Raw genomic sequence first — 21,046 nt, 5'->3', positions numbered from 1 at the left:
ATTTGCCCAAACTGGGCTGTTTAGAGGCTCCCTCCACCATGAATTGGTCCAAACTGGGGTGGTTAGAGGCTCCCTCCACCATTAATTGGTCCAAACTGGGCTGGTTAGAGGCTCCCTCCACCATTAATTGGTCCAAACTGGGCTGGTTAGAGGCTCCCTCCACCATGAATTTGCCCAAACTGGGCTGTTTAGAGGCTCCCTCCACCATGAATTTGCCCAAACTGGGCTGGTTAGAGGCTCCCTCCACCATGAATTGGTCCAAACGGGTTTTTAGAGGCTCCCTTCACCATGAATTGGTCCAAACTTGGCTGTTTAGAGGCTCCCTCCACCATGAATTGGTCCAAACTGGGGTGGTTAGAGGCTCCCTCCACCATTAATTGGTCCAAACTGGGCTGGTTAGAGGCTCCCTCCACCATTAATTGGTCCAAACTGGGCTGGTTAGAGGCTCCCTCCACCATGAATTTGCCCAAACTGGGCTGTTTAGAGGCTCCCTCCACCATGAATTTGCCCAAACTGGGCTGGTTAGAGGCTCCCTCCACCATGAATTGGTCCAAACGGGTATTTAGAGGCTCCCTTCACCATGAATTGGTCCAAACTTGGCTGTTTAGAGGCTCCCTCCACCATGAATTGGTCCAAACTGGGGTGGTTAGAGGCTCCCTCCACCATTAATTGGTCCAAACTGGGCTGGTTAGAGGCTCCCTCCACCATTAATTGGTCCAAACTGGGCTGGTTAGAGGCTCCCTCCACCATGAATTGGTCCAAACTGGGGTTTTTAGAGGCTCCCTCCACCATGAATTGGTCCAAACTGGGGTGGTTAGAGGCTCCCTCCACCATTAATTGGTCCAAACTGGGCTGGTTAGAGGCTCCCTCCACCATGAATTGGTCCAAACTGGGCTGGTTAGAGGCTCCCTCCACCATGAATTGGTCCAAACTGGGGTGGTTAGAGGCTCCCTCCACCATTAATTGGTCCAAACTGGGCTGGTTAGAGGCTCCCTCCACCATTAATTGGTCCAAACTGGGCTGGTTAGAGGCTCCCTCCACCATGAATTTGCCCAAACTGGGCTGTTTAGAGGCTCCCTCCACCATTAATTGGTCCAAACTGGGCTGGTTAGAGGCTCCCTCCACAATTAATTGGTCCAAACTGGGCTAATTAGAGGCTCCCTCCACCATGAATTGGTCCAAACTGGGTTTTTTAGAGGCTCCCTCCACCATGAATTTGCCCAAACTGGGCTGTTTAGAGGCTCCCTCCACCATGAATTGGTCCAAACTGGGCTGGTTAGAGGCTCCCTTCACCATGAATTTCCCAAAACTTGGCTGTTTAGAGGCTCCCTCCACCATTAATTGGTCCAAACTGGGCTGGTTAGAGGCTCCCTCCACCATTAATTGGTCCAAACTGGGCTGGTTAGAGGCTCCCTCCACCATTAATTGGTCCAAACTGGGCTGGTTAGAGGCTCCCTCCACCATGAATTTGCCCAAACTGGGCTGTTTAGAGGCTCCCTCCACCATGAATTGGTCCAAACTGGGCTGGTTAGAGGCTCCCTCCACCATGAATTTCCCAAAACTTGGCTGTTTAGAGGCTCCCTCCACCATTAATTGGTCCAAACTGGGCTGGTTAGAGGCTCCCTCCACCATGAATTGGTCCAAACTGGGCTGGTTAGAGGCTCCCTCCACCATTAATTGGTCCAAACTGGGCTGGTTAGAGGCTCCCTCCACCATGAATTTGCCCAAACTGGGCTGGTTAGAGGCTCCCTCCACCATGAATTGGTCCAAACTGGGTTTTTTAGAGGCTCCCTCCACCATGAATTTGCCCAAACTGGGCTGGTTAGAGGCTCCCTCCACCATGAATTGGTCCAAACTGGGCTGGTTAGAGGCTCCCTCCACCATGAATTTGCCCAAACTGGGCTGTTTAGAGGCTCCCTCCACCATTAATTGGTCCAAACTGGGCTGGTTAGAGGCTCCCTCCACCATGAATTTGCCCAAACTGGGCTGTTTAGAGGCTCCCTCCACCATGAATTGGTCCAAACTGGGTTTTTTAGAGGCTCCCTCCACCATGAATTGGTCCAAACTGGGCTGGTTAGAGGCTCCCTCCACCATGAATTTCCCAAAACTTGGCTGTTTAGAGGCTCCCTCCACCATGAATTGGTCCAAACTGGGCTGGTTAGAGGCTCCCTCCACCATGAATTTCCCAAAACTTGGCTGTTTAGAGGCTCCCTCCACCATGAATTGGTCCAAACTGGGCTGGTTAGAGGCTCCCTCCACCATTAATTGGTCCAAACTGGGCTGGTTAGAGGCTCCCTCCACCATGAATTGGTCCAAACTGGGTTTTTTAGAGGCTCCCTCCACCATGAATTTGCCCAAACTGGGCTGTTTAGAGGCTCCCTCCACCATGAATTGGTTCAAACTGGGCTGGTTAGAGGCTCCCTCCACCATGAATTGGTCCAAACTGGGCTGGTTAGAGGCTCCCTCCACCATTAATTGGTCCAAACTGGGCTGGTTAGAGGCTCCCTCCACCATGAATTTGCCCAAACTGGGCTGGTTAGAGGCTCCCTCCACCATGAATTGGTCCAAACTGGGTTTTTTAGAGGCTCCCTCCACCATGAATTTGCCCAAACTGGGCTGGTTAGAGGCTCCCTCCACCATGAATTGGTCCAAACTGGGGTTTTTAGAGGCTCCCTCCACCATGAATTTGCCCAAACTGGGGTGTTTAGAGGCTCCCTCCACCATGAATTTGCCCAAACTGGGCTGTTTAGAGGCTCCCTCCACCATGAATTGGTCCAAACTGGGTTTTTTAGAGGCTCCCTCCACCATGAATTGGTCCAAACTGGGCTGGTTAGAGGCTCCCTCCACCATGAATTTCCCAAAACTTGGCTGTTTAGAGGCTCCCTCCACCATGAATTGGTCCAAACTGGGCTGGTTAGAGGCTCCCTCCACCATGAATTTCCCAAAACTTGGCTGTTTAGAGGCTCCCTCCACCATGAATTGGTCCAAACTGGGCTGGTTAGAGGCTCCCTCCACCATTAATTGGTCCAAACTGGGCTGGTTAGAGGCTCCCTCCACCATGAATTGGTCCAAACTGGGTTTTTTAGAGGCTCCCTCCACCATGAATTTGCCCAAACTGGGCTGTTTAGAGGCTCCCTCCACCATGAATTGGTTCAAACTGGGCTGGTTAGAGGCTCCCTCCACCATTAATTGGTCCAAACTGGGCTGGTTAGAGGCTCCCTCCACCATTAATTGGTCCAAACTGGGCTGGTTAGAGGCTCCCTCCACCATGAATTTGCCCAAACTGGGCTGGTTAGAGGCTCCCTCCACCATGAATTGGTCCAAACTGGGTTTTTTAGAGGCTCCCTCCACCATGAATTTGCCCAAACTGGGCTGGTTAGAGGCTCCCTCCACCATGAATTGGTCCAAACTGGGGTTTTTAGAGGCTCCCTCCACCATGAATTTGCCCAAACTGGGGTGTTTAGAGGCTCCCTCCACCATGAACCATGAATTTGCCCAAACTCTGCTGGTGCTCAATCCACCCTGATTTTCAAAACAAATGTTGGTGCCAACCTCAACTTACTACAAGGGCCAAATTCACTGCTGGTGACAAGCTCTCCTCACTGCAAGTGCCAAATACACATGTTTCAAGGTGTTTTCCTACTGTCAGAGAGGTGGTATTGAGTGTGTAAAGTGTGTAGTTGTTAGGCTGTGATGTTGGGGTAATAGAGGGTCTTTGGTGTGTTAGATGCCCCCAGACATGCTTCCCCTGCTGTCCCAGTGTCATTCCAGAGGTGTTGGCATCATTTCCTGGGGTGTCATAGTGGACTTGGTGACCCTCCAGACACGGATTTGGGTTTCCCCCTTAACGAGTATCTGTTCCCCATAGACTATAATGGGGTTCGAAACCCGTTCGAACACACGAACATTGAGCGGCTGTTCGAATCGAATTTCGAACCTCGAACATTTTAGTGTTCGCTCATCTCTAGGCAAAACCCATTGGCTGCCGAAAACATGTGACCTCTAATTTAAAAGAACAGCGACGCCCAGCTTCGCGTCATTCTGAGCTTGCAATTCACCGAGGACGGAGGTTTCCGTCCAGCTAGCTAGGGCTTAGATTCTGGGTAGGCAGGGACAGGCTAGGATAGGAAGGAGAAGACAACCAACAGCTCTTATAAGAGCTAAATTCCAGGGAGAAGCTTGTCAGTGTAACGTGGCACTGACGGGCTCAATCGCCGCAACCCAGCTTTCCCAGGATCCTGAATGGAATACACTGTCAGTGTATTCCCGTATACCCGATATATACCCCGATACCCGTTCCAACGGTGTGCCCCCCCACCTTCACCCCAGAAATACCCTGCAAGTCCCCTAGCAATAGAATTGGGGCTATATACACCCACAATTTTTACTACTGGTATACAGTGCCATTGTCTGACTGGGAATTCAAAGAATATATTGGGAATACAAATACCCTCATTTCTTGCTACTGCCATATAGTGCCAGTGTCTGACTGGTAATTCAAAGAATATATTGGGGTTACGTGCACCCACAATTTTTACTACTGGTATACAGTGCCATTGTCTGACTGGGAATTCAAAGAATATATTGGGGTTATAAATACCCTCATTTCTTGCTACTGCCATATAGTGCCAGTTTCTGACTGGTAATTCAAAGAATATATTGGGGTTACGTGCACCCACAATTTTTACTACTGGTATACAGTGCCATTGTCTGACTGGGAATTCAAAGAGTATATTGGGAATACAAATACCCTCATTTCTTGCTACTGCCATATAGTGCCAGTTTCTGACTGGGAATTCAAAGAATATATTGGGGTTACGTGCACCCACAATTTTTACTACTGGTATACAGTGCCATTGTCTGACTGGGAATTCAAAGAATATATTGGGGTTATAAATACCCTCATTTCTTGCTACTGCCATATAGTGCCAGTTTCTGACTGGTAATTCAAAGAATATATTGGGGTTACGTGCACCCACAATTTTTACTACTGGTATACAGTGCCATTGTCTGACTGGGAATTCAAAGAGTATATTGGGAATACAAATACCCTCATTTCTTGCTACTGCCATATAGTGCCAGTTTCTGACTGGGAATTCAAAGAATATATTGGGGTTACGTGCACCCACAATTTTTACTACTGGTATACAGTGCCATTGTCTGACTGGGAATTCAAAGAGTATATTGGGAATACAAATACCCTCATTTCTTGCTACTGCCATATAGTGCCAGTTTCTGACTGGGAATTCAAAGAATATATTGGGGTTACGTGCACCCACAATTTTTACTACTGGTATACAGTGCCATTGTCTGACTGGGAATTCAAAGAATATATTGGGGTTATAAATACCCTCATTTCTTGCTACTGCCATATAGTGCCAGTTTCTGACTGGTAATTCAAAGAATATATTGGGGTTACGTGCACCCACAATTTTTACTACTGGTATACAGTGCCATTGTCTGACTGGGAATTCAAAGAGTATATTGGGAATACAAATACCCTCATTTCTTGCTACTGCCATATAGTGCCAGTTTCTGACTGGGAATTCAAAGAATATATTGGGGTTACGTGCACCCACAATTTTTACTACTGGTATACAGTGCCATTGTCTGACTGGGAATTCAAAGAGTATATTGGGAATACAAATACCCTCATTTCTTGCTACTGCCATATAGTGCCAGTTTCTGACTGGGAATTCAAAGAATATATTGGGGTTACGTGCACCCACAATTTTTACTACTGGTATACAGTGCCATTGTCTGACTGGGAATTCAAAGAATATATTGGGGTTACGTGCACCCACAATTTTTACTACTGGTATACAGTGCCATTGTCTGACTGGGAATTCAAAGAATATATTGGGGTTATAAATACCCTCATTTCTTGCTACTGCCATATAGTGCCAGTGTCTGACTGGTAATTCAAAGAATATATTGGGGTTACGTGCACCCACAATTTTTACTACTGGTATACAGTGCCATTGTCTGACTGGGAATTCAAAGAGTATATTGGGAATACAAATACCCTCATTTCTTGCTACTGCCATATAGTGCCAGTTTCTGACTGGGAATTCAAAGAATATATTGGGGTTACGTGCACCCACAATTTTTACTACTGGTATACAGTGCCATTGTCTGACTGGGAATTCAAAGAGTATATTGGGAATACAAATACCCTCATTTCTTGCTACTGCCATATAGTGCCAGTGTCTGACTGGGAATTCAAAGAATATATTGGGGTTACGTGCACCCACAATTTTTACTACTGGTATACAGTGCCAATTTCTAACTAGGAATTCAAAATGCGCAAGGCTCCCGGAAAGGGACGTGGACGAGGCCGTGGGCGAGGTCGGGGGAATGGTTCTGGGGAGCAAGGTAGCAGTGAAGCCACAGGGCGTCCCGTGCCTACTCCTGTGGGGCAGCAAGCATTGCGCCACTCCACAGTGCCAGGGTTGCTTGCCACATTAACTAAACTGCAGGGTACAAACCTTAGTAGGCCCGAGAACCAGGAACAGGTCTTGCAATGGCTGTCAGAGAACGCTTACAGCACATTGTCCAGCAGCCAGTCAGACTCTGCCTCCTCTCCTCCTATTACCCAACAGTCTTGTCTTCCTTCCTCCCAAAATTCCGAAGCTTTACAGAACAATAACCCAAACTGTCCCTGCTCCCCAGAGCTGTTCTCCGCTCCTTTCATTGTCCCTCAACCTGCCTCTCCACGTCACGATTCCACGAACCTAACAGAGGAGCATCTGTGTCCAGATGCTCAAACACTAGAGTCTCCTCCATCTCCGTTCGATTTGGTGGTGGATGACCAGCAACCCACCCTCATCGACGATGATGTGACGCAGTTGCCGTCAGGGCATCCAGTTGACCGGCGCATTGTGCGGGAGGAGGAGATGAGACAGGAGTTGGAAGAGGAAGTGGTGGATGATGAGGACACTGACCCGACCTGGACAGGGGGGATGTCAAGCGGGGAAAGTAGTGTGGATGTTGAGGCAGGTGCAGCACCAAAAAGGGTAGCTAGAGGCAGAGGCAGAGGTCAGCAGCTTAGGCGAAGCCAGGCCACACCCGGAATCTCCCAAGATGTTCCAGTTCGTACCCAGCCCCGAAAAACTCCCACCTCGAGGGCACGTTTCTCGAAGGTGTGGAGTTTTTTCAAGGAATGCGCCGAGGACAGATATAGTGTTGTCTGCACAATTTGCCTCTCGAAATTGATTAGGGGCTCTGAGAAGAGCAACCTGTCCACCACTTCAATGCGCCGTCATTTGGAATCCAAGCACTGGAATCAGTGGCAGGCAGCAACGGCAGGACAAAGGCCGCCTGCCGTTCACGCCACTGCCACTGCCTCTGCCACTGCCTCTGCCACTGCCACTGCTGACTGTGCTGGCGATGCACTCCAGAGGACGAGCCAGGACACCACTTCATCTGCCTCCGCCACTTTGTTGACTTCTACCTCATCCTCCCCTGGTCCTGTCTTATCTCCTTCTCCTGCACCATCAAAGGCACCATCAGGCGTTTCTTTACAACAACCCACCATCTCTCAGACATTGGAGCGGCGGCAGAAATACACTGCTAACCACCCACACGCGCAAGCCTTGAACGCCAACATCGCTAAACTGCTGGCCCAGGAGATGTTGGCGTTCCGGCTTGTTGAAACTCCCGCCTTCCTGGACCTGATGGCAACTGCGGCACCTCGCTATGCCGTCCCTAGCCGTCACTACTTCTCCCGGTGTGCCGTCCCCGCCTTGCACCAGCACGTGTCACTCAACATCAGGCGGGCCCTTAGTTCCGCGCTTTGCACAAAGGTCCACTTGACCACCGACGCGTGGACAAGTGCATGCGGACAGGGACGCTACATTTCACTGACGGCACACTGGGTGAATGTAGTTGAGGCTGGGACTGCTTCCCAAACTGGCCCGGTGTACCTCGTCTCCCCGCCTAACATTCCTGGCAGGGACACGAGAAGAACACCCCCCTCCTCCTCTACCGCCTCCTCCTCCGCCACCGCCTCCTCCTCCGCCACCGCCTCCTCCTCCGCTGTTAGATTGACCCCAGCTACGAGTTGGAAACGTTGCAGCACTGGCGTTGGTAGACGTCAGCAGGCTGTGCTGAAGCTGATCAGCTTGGGGGACAGACAGCACACTGCCTCCGAGGTGAGGGATGCCCTCCTCGATGAGACGGCAATATGGTTTGAGCCGCTGCACCTGGGCCCAGGCATGGTCGTTTGTGATAACGGCCGGAACCTGGTAGCAGCTCTGGAGCTTGCCGGACTCCAACATGTTCCATGCCTGGCCCACGTCTTCAACCTAGTGGTGCAACGTTTCCTAAAGAGCTACCCCAATGTTCCAGAGCTACTGGTGAAAGTGCGGCGCATGTGCGCCCACTTTCGCAAGTCGACAGTAGCCGCTGCTAGCTTAAAATCTCTCCAGCAACGCCTGCATGTGCCACAACACCGGCTTTTGTGCGACGTCCCCACACGCTGGAACTCAACGTTTCAGATGTTGAATAGAGTGGTTGAGCAGCAGAGACCTTTGATGGAATACCAGCTACAAAACCCTAGGGTGCCACAAAGTCAGCTGCCTCAGTTTCACATCCATGAGTGGCCATGGATGAGAGACCTTTGTGACATCCTACGGGTCTTTGAGGAGTCCACAAGGAGGGTGAGCTCTGAGGATGCGATGGTGAGCCTTACAATCCCGCTCTTGTGTGTTCTGAGAGAATCCCTGATTGACATCAGGGATAACTCAGATCACACAGAGGAGTTAGGGATAGCATCCGATCCGTCACAGCTGGAGAGTAGGTCCACACATCTGTCCGCTTCACTGCGTTTAATGGAGGAGGAGGAGGAGGAGGAGGAGGAAGAAGAGTTGTCCGATGATGTGATGGTGATACAGGAGGCTTCCGGGCAACTTCGAATCGTCCCATTGTTGCAGCGCGGATGGGTAGACATGGAGGATGAGGAGGAAATGGAGATTGAACTTTCCGGTGGGGCCAGAGGAGTCATGCCAACTAACACTGTGGCAGACATGGCTGAGTTCATGTTGGGGTGCTTTACAACCGACAAGCGTATTGTCAAAATCATGGAGGACAACCAGTACTGGATCTTTGCTATCCTTGACCCCCGGTATAAAAACAACATCTCGTCTTTTATTCCGGTAGAGGGGAGGGCCAATCGCATCAATGCTTGCCACAGGCAATTGGTGCAGAATATGATGGAGATGTTTCCAGCATGTGACGTTGGCGGCAGGGAGGGCAGTTCCTCCAGTAGGCAACCAAGTTCTCACCGGTCCACACAAACGAGGGGCACACTGTCTAAGGTCTGGGACACCTTGATGGCACCCCCTCGCCAAAGTGCCGCCACGGAGGGTCCTAGTGTCACCAGGCGTGAGAAGTATAGGCGCATGTTGCGGGAATACCTTTCCGACCACAGCCCTGTCCTCTCCGACCCCTCTGCGCCCTACACGTATTGGGTGTCGAAGTTGGACCTGTGGCTTGAACTTGCCCTATATGCCTTGGAGGTGCTGTCCTGTCCTGCCGCCAGCGTCCTATCTGAGAGGGTGTTCAGTGCAGCCGGTGGCATCATCACTGACAAGCGCACCCGTCTGTCAGCTGAGAGTGCCGACCGGCTCACTTTGATAAAAATGAACCACCACTGGGTAGAGCCGTCATTTTTGTGCCCACCTGTGTAAAGCACCCCAACATGAAACTCCATGTCTGTACTCAACCTCTCCAATTCCTCCGCATCCTCATACTCATCCACCATAAGCGTTGCACAATTCTGCTAATACTAGGCTCCCTCCACCCTGATTTCCCCCAACTCTGCTGGTTAGAGGCTCCCTCCACCCTGATTTCCACCAACTCTGCTGGTTAGAGGCTCCCTCCACCATGAATTTGCCCAAACTGGGCTGTTTAGAGGCTCCCTCCACCATGAATTTGCCCAAACTGGGCTGTTTAGAGGCTCCCTCCACCATGAATTGGTCCAAACTGGGTTTTTTAGAGGCTCCCTCCACCATGAATTGGTCCAAACTGGGCTGGTTAGAGGCTCCCTCCACCATGAATTTGCCCAAACTGGGCTGTTTAGAGGCTCCCTCCACCATGAATTGGTCCAAACTGGGCTGGTTAGAGGCTCCCTCCACCATTAATTGGTCCAAACTGGGCTGGTTAGAGGCTCCCTCCACCATTAATTGGTCCAAACTGGGCTGGTTAGAGGCTCCCTCCACCATGAATTGGTCCAAACTGGGTTTTTTAGAGGCTCCCTCCACCATGAATTGGTCCAAACTTGGCTGTTTAGAGGCTCCCTCCACCATGAATTGGTCCAAACTGGGCTGGTTAGAGGCTCCCTCCACCATTAATTGGTCCAAACTGGGCTGGTTAGAGGCTCCCTCCACCATGAATTTGCCCAAACTGGGCTGTTTAGAGGCTCCCTCCACCATGAATTTGCCCAAACTGGGCTGTTTAGAGGCTCCCTCCACCATGAATTGGTCCAAACTGGGTTTTTTAGAGGCTCCCTCCACCATGAATTGGTCCAAACTGGGCTGGTTAGAGGCTCCCTCCACCATTAATTGGTCCAAACTGGGCTGGTTAGAGGCTCCCTCCACCATTAATTGGTCCAAACTGGGCTGGTTAGAGGCTCCCTCCACCATTAATTGGTCCAAACTGGGCTGGTTAGAGGCTCCCTCCACCATTAATTGGTCCAAACTGGGCTGTTTAGAGGCTCCCTCCACCATTAATTGGTCCAAACTGGGCTGGTTAGAGGCTCCCTCCACCATGAATTTGCCCAAACTGGGCTGTTTAGAGGCTCCCTCCACCATGAATTGGTCCAAACTGGGTTTTTTAGAGGCTCCCTCCACCATGAATTTGCCCAAACTGGGCTGGTTAGAGGCTCCCTCCACCATGAATTGGTCCAAGCTGGGTTTTTTAGAGGCTCCCTCCACCATGAATTTGCCCAAACTGGGCTGGTTAGAGGCTCCCTCCACCATGAATTGGTCCAAACTGGGCTGGTTAGAGGCTCCCTCCACCATGAATTTGCCCAAACTGGGCTGTTTAGAGGCTCCCTCCACCATTAATTGGTCCAAACTGGGCTGGTTAGAGGCTTCCTCCACCATGAATTTGCCCAAACTGGGCTGTTTAGAGGCTCCCTCCACCATGAATTGGTCCAAACTGGGTTTTTTAGAGGCTCCCTCCACCATGAATTGGTCCAAACTGGGTTTTTTAGAGGCTCCCTCCACCATGAATTGGTCCAAACTGGGCTGGTTAGAGGCTCCCTCCACCATGAATTTCCCAAAACTTGGCTGTTTAGAGGCTCCCTCCACCATGAATTGGTCCAAACTGGGCTGGTTAGAGGCTCCCTCCACCATGAATTTCCCAAAACTTGGCTGTTTAGAGGCTCCCTCCACCATGAATTGGTCCAAACTGGGCTGGTTAGAGGCTCCCTCCACCATTAATTGGTCCAAACTGGGCTGGTTAGAGGCTCCCTCCACCATGAATTGGTCCAAACTGGGTTTTTTAGAGGCTCCCTCCACCATGAATTTGCCCAAACTGGGCTGTTTAGAGGCTCCCTCCACCATGAATTGGTCCAAACTGGGCTGGTTAGAGGCTCCCTCCACCATGAATTGGTCCAAACTGGGCTGGTTAGAGGCTCCCTCCACCATTAATTGGTCCAAACTGGGCTGGTTAGAGGCTCCCTCCACCATGAATTGGTCCAAACTGGGTTTTTTAGAGGCTCCCTCCACCATGAATTGGTCCAAACTGGGCTGGTTAGAGGCTCCCTCCACCATGAATTTCCCAAAACTTGGCTGTTTAGAGGCTCCCTCCACCATGAATTGGTCCAAACTGGGCTGGTTAGAGGCTCCCTCCACCATTAATTGGTCCAAACTGGGCTGGTTAGAGGCTCCCTCCACCATGAATTGGTCCAAACTGGGTTTTTTAGAGGCTCCCTCCACCATGAATTTGCCCAAACTGGGCTGTTTAGAGGCTCCCTCCACCATGAATTGGTCCAAACTGGGCTGGTTAGAGGCTCCCTCCACCATGAATTGGTCCAAACTGGGCTGGTTAGAGGCTCCCTCCACCATTAATTGGTCCAAACTGGGCTGGTTAGAGGCTCCCTCCACCATGAATTGGTCCAAACTGGGTTTTTTAGAGGCTCCCTCCACCATGAATTTGCCCAAACTGGGCTGTTTAGAGGCTCCCTCCACCATGAATTGGTCCAAACTGGGCTGGTTAGAGGCTCCCTCCACCATTAATTGGTCCAAACTGGGCTGGTTAGAGGCTCCCTCCACCATGAATTGGTCCAAACTGGGCTGGTTAGAGGCTCCCTCCACCATGAATTTGCCCAAACTGGGCTGTTTAGAGGCTCCCTCCACCATTAATTGGTCCAAACTGGGCTGGTTAGAGGCTCCCTCCACCATGAATTTGCCCAAACTGGGCTGTTTAGAGGCTCCCTCCACCATGAATTGGTCCAAACTGGGTTTTTTAGAGGCTCCCTCCACCATTAATTGGTCCAAACTGGGCTGGTTAGAGGCTCCCTCCACCATGAATTGGTCCAAACTGGGCTGGTTAGAGGCTCCCTCCACCATGAATTTGCCCAAACTGGGCTGTTTAGAGGCTCCCTCCACCATTAATTGGTCCAAACTGGGCTGGTTAGAGGCTCCCTCCACCATGAATTTGCCCAAACTGGGCTGTTTAGAGGCTCCCTCCACCATGAATTGGTCCAAACTGGGTTTTTTAGAGGCTCCCTCCACCATGAATTGGTCCAAACTGGGCTGGTTAGAGGCTCCCTCCACCATGAATTTCCCAAAACTTGGCTGTTTAGAGGCTCCCTCCACCATGAATTGGTCCAAACTGGGCTGGTTAGAGGCTCCCTCCACCATGAATTTCCCAAAACTTGGCTGTTTAGAGGCTCCCTCCACCATGAATTGGTCCAAACTGGGCTGGTTAGAGGCTCCCTCCACCATTAATTGGTCCAAACTGGGCTGGTTAGAGGCTCCCTCCACCATGAATTGGTCCAAACTGGGTTTTTTAGAGGCTCCCTCCACCATGAATTTGCCCAAACTGGGCTGTTTAGAGGCTCCCTCCACCATGAATTGGTCCAAACTGGGCTGGTTAGAGGCTCCCTCCACCATTAATTGGTCCAAACTGGGCTGGTTAGAGGCTCCCTCCACCATTAATTGGTCCAAACTGGGCTGGTTAGAGGCTCCCTCCACCATGAATTTGCCCAAACTTGGCTGGTTAGAGGCTCCCTCCACCATGAATTTGTCCAAACTGGGTTTTTTAGAGGCTCCCTCCACCATGAATTTGCCCAAACTGGGCTGGTTAGAGGCTCCCTCCACCATGAATTGGTCCAAACTGGGGTTTTTAGAGGCTCCCTCCACCATGAATTTGCCCAAACTGGGGTGTTTAGAGGCTCCCTCCACCATGAATTTGCCCAAACTCTGCTGGTTAGAGGCTCAATCCACCCTGATTTTCAAAACAAATGTTGGTGCCAACCTCAACTTACTACAAGGGCCAAATTCACTGCTGGTGACAAGCTCTCCTCACTGCAAGTGCCAAATACACATGTTTCAAGGTGTTTTCCTACTGTCAGAGAGGTGGTATTGAGTGTGTAAAGTGTGTAGTTGTTAGGCTGTGATGTTGGGGTAATAGAGGGTCTTTGGTGTGTTAGATGCCCCCAGACATGCTTCCCCTGCTGTCCCAGTGTCATTCCAGAGGTGTTGGCATCATTTCCTGGGGTGTCATAGTGGACTTGGTGACCCTCCAGACACGGATTTGGGTTTCCCCCTTAACGAGTATCTGTTCCCCATAGACTATAATGGGGTTCGAAACCCGTTCGAACACACGAACATTGAGCGGCTGTTCGAATCGAATTTCGAACCTCGAACATTTTAGTGTTCGCTCATCTCTAATACAGACCAAATCAGTCCAGCCAGATACGCTCAACCCAGTTTTACAGGCAGTGTCCCCACAAACACCTAACAGTGATACAGAGCAATTCAGTCCAGCCAGATACGCTCAACCCAGCTTTGGAGGCAGTGTCCCCCCAAACACCTAAAAGGGATACAGAGCAATTCAGTCCAGCCAGATACGCTCAACCCAGGTGGGGTAAAACTGTGACTTGGGCTTGTTAGATGCCCCCAGACATGCTTCCCCTGCTGTCCCAGTTGCATTGCAGAGGTGTTGGCATCATTTCCTGGGATGTCATAGTGGACTTGGTGATCCTCCTGAGTCGAATGGTGGGTTCCCCTGAAACAAAGCATTTTCCCCTATAGACTATAATAGGGTTCGATATTCGTTCGAATAGTCGAAAATTGAGTGGCTATTCGAAACGAATGTCGAATATTTTACTGTTTGCTCATTTCTACTGATAAGGTCATATTTGCGTTTATGACTAATTGACCAATAATCTCCGGTAACTGTCGTTGTCCTAATTAATAAGGCTGAGGGCCGGCATACAGTATATGCATGTCTCTGGATGTAGCCATACGATCCACAAATCCATTGTTTACCATACAGAAGCATTAAGGGAATAGGAGAACCCGGATTTTTCTTTTTTTTGCAAAACTACGGTACTTTCTTTCTAATTAGTAATTAAATTCAGAGAAATATTGATGCATTTGGTAATTGAAGTGCCCTATAAATAGGATTATGGCTTATTAGGATGTATATAAAATGCACTGAATACCCCTTTAATACTGACACACAGCAGGGGTCTCCCAGCAGTGCACTTATCTTCTGCATTCATTGATACACACTGCTCTTAAACTCAAGTACCAGTTACGACCTTGAGTGTTTTCTGTCTAGACTAAGTATGACATAATGAGTCTCAAATATATCCAATTTGGTTTTATTCCTTTAGGACTGGCAGCAAATATTAATGATGGCATCTTTACTTAGTATTATCTGTGGAACTTTTTATAAAATTTTGGATTCATGCATATTTTCAAAAAGACACAAAAAAATAAATTCTAATAGTGTAATTTATTTTGTGATAATAATCCACAATGCACATTTATCCAACATTGCTGATATATCAGAGTGGATATTGGGACTGTCTGATAGCTCCTGTACACATTAGGCCATTACTTGGAATAAACCAGAAGTCAAACCAGAGCACACAATAAACTTACAAGGCAGATGAAACCAGGAGGATAAATCAGGAGTTTGAACATGTCCAAGTCAAAAATCATCAGTCCAAGAGGCAAAATCAAAGTGAAAATCAGGAGATAAGTGGATTCCCAGTAACAAGCCAAAGGTCGGTTTCTAGAGGTCAAAATCAGAAGACAAGCAAATTTTCAGTCAAATGTCAATTATATAGCAGTCCAGCAGAAATGGTCAGGATATGGAACCAAATAGCAGGCAGCTGGATGAGGAGGAAGAGGATTTAAATATCCTTCCTCAGCTGCTAATTGGATCAGCATAGTTGAAGCTTCACAGGCTGACATAGCAACCATAAAGCAACAGCAGTTAAAATGAGATTCCTGACACTGTCATTGTAATGTACAGATGGCCATCTATTGATAGACAATAGAAAATGGATTTTCTAAACCAGACAACCACTGAAATGTAGACCTGAACTAGAAATTCCAATCTTCTACTGATGTGGGGGACAGCTGTGAGGGAGAGGGTTTGGGTGGAGGTGTCCGAAGCCAAAATTGAATGTACTGTTGTTGTAACATGTAGGTAAATAGAGAGAATATCTTAAGACAGCACAACTTAAGAAGTAAGGAGGAGTAAAAGTACTCATTATGTAGTCTTCACCTGGTCATATGCATATGAACGCTCAGTTTGGGAAACCGTGCATGTGTTCTCAGTTGGAAGATTAGAGTAAGACACTGCCAGCACCTTGGCCATTGACTTACTGTATCTCGAAACTGAACTTTTTTTTCTGACATCAACTGTTTAGGGGGTTAATTGGAACTTGCACCCCAGTACACATAAGATTGTCTGGTGCGTAATTGTTACATTGTGCGTAATTCCAATATTATTATTATTATTTATTTTCACAGCGCCATTAGTTCCATGGGACATTTGTGGGTTTTCATACAATACACTAAATATACAAAACAAGTGTATGCCCACAAATTCTAAGGGCTCGTTCACACGGTGTAACGTCCCGTGAGATTTGGCACGTGTACGCCGCGAGACCCTTTGCGTGCCGTACACGCTCCCATTCATTTCAATGGGATCGGGGATCGTATGCGCCGCGCTAGTTTGCGGCCGTGCATTTATTCACGGCCGCAAACTAGCGCGGCGCATACGATCCCCGCTCCCATTGAAATGAATGGGAGCGTGTACGGCATGCAAAGGGTCACGCGGCGTACACGTGCCAAATCTCGCGGGACGTTACACCGTGTGAACGAGCCCTAACAGTGAACAACTAGTACAGTGGGGTAGAGGCCCCTGCCCGCAAGGTCTTACAATCTATGAGGAAAGAGGGATAGAGACAGTAGGTGAGGGGCCATGTCCCCAATGTAACAATCCATAAAGTTGAGATGTGAGGGTTTAGTGGTTGGGTCCTCAAACTTTGGGCAAACAAATGAAATAGTAGTCTATAGTGTCGAAGAGTCAAGAAATTGAGTCACTGTTTGGACCAGTGCTTTCCCTCACTGTTACTGGGACAAATATTATATTTCCATAGTGAGGATCCCAATAGACAAGACCTCATATATCAGATTTTAAACCCCTGTGTATCATGGGGAAAGATGCATCTAGGGGTTATGTTAAATCTTATGTGGATTTCTTGGTATTGAATGGGTTTAGGCATTAAATTTAGTTTTCTACAACATCCTAATGCGATGGCTGACCTTATTACCAACACAATTACGATGACGGAAATGAGGGACATCATTATATTGGCGCATCTCTGCACTTTTATATCTTTGTAGTTTTTGCTCATCTTTCCAGTATGACATTTAGGATGGGAAGTGAATGTCATTTCTTCTATATTGATATGATTGAACAAAGAACACCTAAGAAAGTTCCATCCTCCACACGGTGACCCATCAGCCCGGAGCTCATTATGGGCCTTCTCAGATGTGTAGGGCTAGAGATGAGGCGAGAGGTTACACTGACATATTATACATTACTCAAAGATGTTTTAATGTTCTGGCAGGTTTAAAATAAGATCAATGACTCTTCAGAATGGTGACAGACCCTCTTACAATGTATGTGTCTATGTACAGAGGAAGTTTAGCAATTGAAGACGCCAAAAAGAAGAGGATAAATATAGGAACAGTATGAATCAGACTAAATTTAACCATCTATTATTTCCAAAAAACTTATCGTAAAAAATTCTGTTGGGTCTCGTAAAAACAGTCATGTTGCCAATTACAACATATAAAAGCTCACTTTTCATGTTTCACAGCTGATTTTGGATTGGGGCCCTATGACTGCACTACTATTGGGGACTGCACTACTATTGGCCACAGGAACCCTATAAAATTCTCTTATTAAAGATGACCTTTCCATGTCCTATAAGACTGGGTATGTCATATACCATTACAAAGCTTTACTTTGTTCTGAGCTGAACTTTTAGATGTGAGAGCATTAACTGAACACATTTGATTTCTTCTTATATAAAGTACTACTTCTCTGACAGCTTCAAAGTAAGTCCCTGATATATTCTAATTCAGGAGCAGAGGCCTACGGAGGGATTTGTTTCTGTTGCACTTAGCATATATCATCATGGAGAGAAGAATCCGTAAGTCTTCATTAAATAGCATTTTTAATATTCTGGATTAAATCCAGAGTATAAAATGAATGTTCATGAATACACATAGCCCAGGGTTCTGATCGGCACTCAGAATATCTATTAGTCAGTCTCTGTACTCTATCATAGTGCCACGAGTGCAAGGATTGAGATAAAGGATAGTAAATCATATATTTGTTTATCTTCATTGAGAAGCGGATACAAAATTCTCCAATACAGGGTGTCTGGACAGTAAGTACACAAAATGAAAGAGTGGACCTTAGCCGGTGTATGAAGTGTTTTTTTTAGTAATGAACATGCGTTGTGGCGCTGCAGGTACACTGAGATGTCGGTTTTCTATCCCTCGTTGCACCATGGGAAAGGAGAAACGAAGAAAAGAAAGTTATTTAATAGGAAATCAGTTTAATCACTGTTACTTATTTACATGAATTGCTCAAAGTGCTGGCCACCTGCTTCAATGAAAGCAGTGCAACGCCGGGAGATGGATTGACGCACCCATTCACAGGCTCCTGGTATGGCTCTCACCGCGACAAACACAGCCTGGAGGCGGTTCACAAGCTCTTAGTGGGTTGGCACAGGCATTGCGTACACAATGGACTTGACATGTCCCTACAAGAAAAAATCAAGTGGGATCAAATCCAGCGAGCAACAAGGGTCTACCTGCAGCGCCGCTAAGGTGCATTTCCGGTCACATATTCATTAATAAAAAACGCTTCATATACCGGCTAAAGTCCACCCTTTCATTTTGTGTACTTAGTTTTCGGACACCCTGTATATTCTGTAATTGCTCAAACAGCAATTCCCTTTGCAAGCAGAACAGGTTTCTCTATAGGGAGCTCCTTCCAATAGCTGTAACTAGGAGCAAATTCCTCTTTTTCACCAATTAGGTCTTAGGCTTCCTTCACACGAAGTAACGCCGGGCTTTTAAAAATCCTCATTCACAGCCGTACACTCGAGCGCTGCTTAAGGCTCCCGAACACTTCCCATTGAAGTGAATGGGAAGTGTTCGGGAGCCTTCCGCAGCACTCGCGTGTACGGCTGTGAATGAGGATTTTTACAAGCCCGGCGTTACTCCGTGTGAAGGCAGCCTTATTTGTATATTCCTTGCCCAAAATTCTTAGCAGGGCATGCACAGTCTCATAAGTCCCTGTGCCATTCTTTCCCTAATGACAGACATTTCCCCTTCTGATCCATATCTAGTGTTTTCAAACAACCAGCCAGTACCCCAGCCAGCACTGATGAGAGGCAAAAACCTCTATACTGTTGTCTGCAGATGGGAACCTCTTCCTTCTGGAGGAGTTATTCTGGTTTGGCTATTACTCCCAGATTATGCCCTTAGGTTTCTGTGAAAATCAGTCATTAATCTATAGGAAGCTACTTTCCAACAGGTGGTGCTAGAGGCAAGTTCCTCTTTTTTACCGATAAGGTCTGAGTTGTATATTGTCTACCCAGAATTCTTACCTAATATGTCCTTGTGCCAGTCTCTCCTTATTGAGAGACTATACCACTTCTTACCCAAGCAGAATAGTAAGGTTGAAGATGATTAGATGGCTTTTGGTATTATGTAGGATTTGTTGCATATTAAAAGGATTATCCGAAGATCTAAAATGTTCAGCATTATTTAACATGCAACAGAAATTCCTATTCATATATGTATATTTGCTACATCCCGTCCTGTCTATATACATGCTCTGCTCATTGAGGGAGTATTAATGGAAGGGATCATTATGGACATTAGCAGGAAATATTAATATATAAGGGGCATCAGGGGACATTAGGGGGAATATTAATACAAGAAGACAGCGTAAACGCTTGTCAACAGGAGACACGGCTGGAATAGGTACATTGTGTTTCGATGTCACCAATAGAAAAGAAGAGAATTTAACAGTATTTTGTAGACTTACTACTTAAATAAAATGAAATGAAATGCAGCATGGGAAAGCAATGCAGACTGGAGGACAGTATGGAGATTTTGCATCCCTGAGTCATCACAAAGACGCAATGCGCCACTTACTGGAGGACAGAGAGAGACAGAAAAGGGGAGCTGCCAAGCAGATGTCATGCTGAACGTGTACAGAAATCAGCCTGTGCTGTAAGCTGCAGCATAGCGTCTTACTATCTGCCGAGGAGCTGTGATTTGGAAGTAAACAAGTTAGCCATGATGGGTAGAATGAGAAGAGGAGAGGCTATGTTATAGACCAAAGAAGGGCTTACCCTTACTGGTCCCTAACATAACCTAAATTGAGGACTAAGAAGAAGAGTAGAACTATACTGGGAACTTGGGAGATTGATGCATGCTGGGGATTATGAAAGTTGAGTCATGTTGGGGACTGAGGACATGGAATTTATACTAGGGACTAAGAAGTAGAATGAGGCCATGACAGGGACTGAGGAAATGGAACCTATACTAGGGACTAAGAAGAAGATTGAAGTCATGTTGGGGACTGTGGAGATGGAAGTCATACTGGAGACTAAGAAGGAGAGTAAAGCCATGGCATGCACTTAGAAGATGGAAGTCATACTGGAGAATAAGAAGAAGAGTAGAGCCATGCCAGAGACTAAGGAGATGGAAGTTATACTGGAGACTAAGGGTGCTAGCAGAAAAAGGAACCCATTGAAGTCAATGGGAGGCTTTTTTTTCAGCGCTGAAATTCCACACCAAATTCCTCATCATTTTCCTCCGTGTGAATGGACCCTAAGAAGAAGGCTGAAGCCATGTCAGAGACTGAGAAGATGAACATCATACTGGAGACTAAGAAGAGGAGAGCCATGCCAGGGACTGAGAAGATGAAAGTTATACTGGAGACTAAGAAGAAGAGTGGAGCCATGCTGTGGTCTGAGGAGGTGGAACCCATACTAGGGGCTAAGAAGGAGAGTGGAGCCATGCTGGACACTGAGAAGTATCCTGTTATATGTTAGCGTTTAGCTGCAATAACAGACACAGTCTACAGCCAAAAGTGGCACTGTTCCTACAAAATGGCAGATTATTTTTGCTAAGCCTGGGCATCCCCTATAGACCCCACAAACATGATCGAATGTGCATCTGATGTGAGGATGAGTTTGCAGCAGAATGTAATCAGATGTCACTTTGGATGTCACCCAAGTGCATTCCATTATACATTCACATCTAGGGGGGCTTCTAATCCATTCCATTCTGATGACACAGATGATTATAGAGCCCGTCGGAAGCCCCCATAGACGTGAACACATAACGAAATGTATTCAGACATCACTCAGAGAGACATCTGTTCATCATCTGAGTGCACACCGCTGTAAACTCATCCCCACATTGGATGCACACTCGGTGGTGTGCATGGGGATTTAATCTTCAATCTAACCTCC

Source organism: Leptodactylus fuscus, chromosome 9 (genome assembly GCF_031893055.1).
Source record: "Leptodactylus fuscus isolate aLepFus1 chromosome 9, aLepFus1.hap2, whole genome shotgun sequence".
Classification (NCBI taxonomy): Eukaryota; Metazoa; Chordata; class Amphibia; order Anura; family Leptodactylidae; genus Leptodactylus; species Leptodactylus fuscus.
Note: the sequence above shows the minus strand (reverse complement) of the source record.